This window comes from Bactrocera latifrons, unplaced genomic scaffold (genome assembly GCF_001853355.1).
Source record: "Bactrocera latifrons isolate USDA-ARS-PBARC rearing strain unplaced genomic scaffold, ASM185335v1 scaffold_88, whole genome shotgun sequence".
Taxonomy (NCBI): Eukaryota; Metazoa; Arthropoda; class Insecta; order Diptera; family Tephritidae; genus Bactrocera; species Bactrocera latifrons.
Genome location: NW_017537578.1, coordinates 380,956 through 383,952, shown reverse-complemented (window position 1 = coordinate 383,952; position 2,997 = coordinate 380,956). Strand labels below are relative to the sequence as shown.

General features: G+C 35.3%; 1 protein-coding gene across 1 annotated transcript in view; it reads right to left on the bottom strand.

The window, feature by feature from the left end:
• The window catches only part of LOC108977370 (AN1-type zinc finger protein 6), a 40,742-nt gene extending 39,184 nt beyond the window's left edge, over positions 1-1,558 (bottom strand). The window contains exon 1 of the mRNA XM_018947002.1: positions 1,344-1,558. The gene's annotated coding sequence lies outside the window, so the exon portion shown is untranslated. The remainder of the gene's footprint in view (positions 1-1,343) is intronic.
• Positions 1,559-2,997: the final 1,439 nt, after the last annotated feature.

Sequence of the window (2,997 nt, the reverse complement as noted above, 5' to 3'; positions counted from 1 at the left end):
CTCTCAAGTGAAAACTATCGATAATCAAGGCTGATAAAAATAAAACTACGTAAAATAAATGAAATGAAAAGAAATATGCGCGCGTGCAGAGGCAGGAAGTACGTACGAGTAGAGAATTGGCATTTTTGGCACAATATTTTTATGTGGACGTATCTCGAAAATAACGAAAACGTAAAAGAAAAAGCTGTATACGCTAAATAATACCCAAACTGACGGCATTCATAAAAGACAAATAGCTTGTATGCCAAGCAGATATAAGACCCCAAAAACTTGCAAAGGCCTCAGCAATACGTGTGAATAGACCGCATGACTTTTTGTACATAACACGTACATACATAAAAAAGCATATACACTTTACCACTACACACAAAATTTTTCATAAACGCTACGTCATTTCAGCTATAGGCGCTTTCTCTACGAAGACAAAAACAAAAAAAAACAAAAAACTAAGATAATAATCACAAAAAAACTAGCAGACACGCTTCTCGGTTTTGCGTATTTGAATTTTAAGCTTTGGTATGTAATAATTTTTAATATTTTCCTTCACATAGCTTAATACTTTAAGCATTTTAACGCTGCCAGCACATTTTACAGCAACCCCCTTCCCACACCTAACACTTGTCTCATTACCTTTGGAACGTTTTGCTGTAAGTGCGTAGCGCACACACAATCTCTGCTCTACTCAGCTCTTCCTACCTACGCGTACGTAGCGTTTGCGCTCACAAAAATCGAAATTCACCAAATAACTACCAGATGACAGGCCGTAAAGCAATCGTTAGCACTTTGGAAATTTGAGAATACAATGGAATATCTGTTATCATAATTTAGAATGCCCAGTAAAAGTTGTAATTTAAAATTAAAAGAGTGAAAAATAAACAACTAAAGCACTAAATTTAAGGTTGGTAAGAATTTATCAACTGTTCTCCACTATTCACCATAGCAGCGCGCTCAACGCTGCATATACTACACTCGCTCTCTATGTTCCCTACACATATAGATACATACATATGTATTTCATTGTTATGTCCTTTTGCTGCTGCTTTCTTGTCAAACATATGGACTTTTTTCACTTGCACTTAAAATTTGTATTTTGTTACTTTTTTTAATAAAAATTTCGTTTGATTTCGAAACGAAAACAACTGCAATGTGCTCATTGAAAATTTTGAAGTTTAGTATTGAAAATTTTGTCACATCGATTTTCTGCCTAATTTCTTTATACGTGCATACAGAAATTGTAACTGCAAAATTTTGACGTACACACAGGCAAGGACACGCACGAAATCCTTTAACTTTCAGTTAATTTTATTATAATAGCATTTATTTATTATCCTTTAGAGACTTACTTTTCTTTAGCGCCTCCTCGGCTGGGGGTTTGCTGAAAAATGGCTCGTCGTTGTGGGTTCTAAGCTCCGTAACAATTTTAGACTTTTTCACGAAAATCTGTATGTTGATCACAGTTTTGATTAGTTTAGAGCTTTGCTTGATTCTTTTTATATTCTTATAATACGAAATTTTTAATTTGAAATTGAAAATTTTTTTCACAGTTGATTTTTATATTATTTTTTGCTTTTTTGCTATGCACGAAAATTTTTGCCGTTTCGATAATCTTTTTAAATTATTTTTGTATACTTTTATTTTTTTACTGAGTACGGTAATTTGTTTTCTTCTTTTCTTTAAATATGTTTCTTGTTAAATACGAAATGTAATTTTTGCCCTTCGAAAAAATGTTCAAATCGCTATATATTTTTCAATTGATGACGTTTTGTCTGGATTGTGTAAAATGTAAATTGAACTCCAGTCGTGAAGAAAACACTCCTATAGATTTTGTATTTTGCTTTCCGAAAGCCTTTTGGTTTGGGAAAAGTTGCGTTCCAAAAAGGCAAAAATTAGTTATTTAAATAATAGAACACCAAATTATCGTACAGATTTTACTCAAGGTTCAGGGACCAGGATTTCTTTTCAGCACATGCACACAAACGTACAAACAAACACACGCACGCACCGTGTCTGTTTGCTTTTCAGACTTAGAATCTCGTCGTACCACGAAGCATTGAAGTTAAGAAATATCCACACTCCTGTATGCTTCGATTTATATCTTTATTTAGTTATATTATTATCGCACTTGACGTCGTCGTCCTCTATCGCCGCAACAAACGAAAGGAAACACAAAACGAAACGTAATTTCACAAAAATCAAAAATTTTTCAACATCAGTCGCCTTCTTTCACCAAAATCAAATCGCACTTTTTTCATTTATGTATTCGAACAACTTAACTTGGCTAACAGAAAAAATTCTCGTTTTTTCGCCTTTTTCTTGTTTTTTATATTTTAATTTTTGGTTTCTTACTTTTTTTGAGCTCGTTTGGGTAATTTTAGTGCACTCAATTAAGCGAAAAGATATTTAATACACAATATATGCACTTGTATATAGATTTATATGTATGTTCTATACACAGACACACGAAGAGTGAACGAGACAGAAAAACTCAAACGTTCAAAGTAGAAAATTCAACGTGGATTTGATCCTCCAATATGTGAAGTCTCCAAGCACTCGTTTTCGACTAAAACTGAAATGGCTTGAAAAACTTCGCTAATGCCAGGACAGAACGCAGCGAACACAACCAACACACGTAAATGTCGCACACATACAAGTGTGCTGCGAAAAAAAAACATAAACACACACATATACACAAGTAAGGTAGAGAGTGAGTGAGTGACGGACGACAGCCATTGTTATTCACCATAGCCATATGCATGTGGGCCAGTTAACAGCCAGCCAGATAAGCTGCCAGCAGGCAGGTATCTGCAGATGCCTGTACAAGTACACCGCTTCACCCTTCCACACACACTCAATGACGAGCGAGTGGTATTGATAGCGTTACAAAGGCGCGTGTGTTATTTTGTACAGCAGTCAGCCATTGTTGCCGCTGACGCTGCTGACGTCGCTGCTACTACACCACTGTGGTTGTTGCTCCTGCTGCAGGTGTATGTGTGTGTA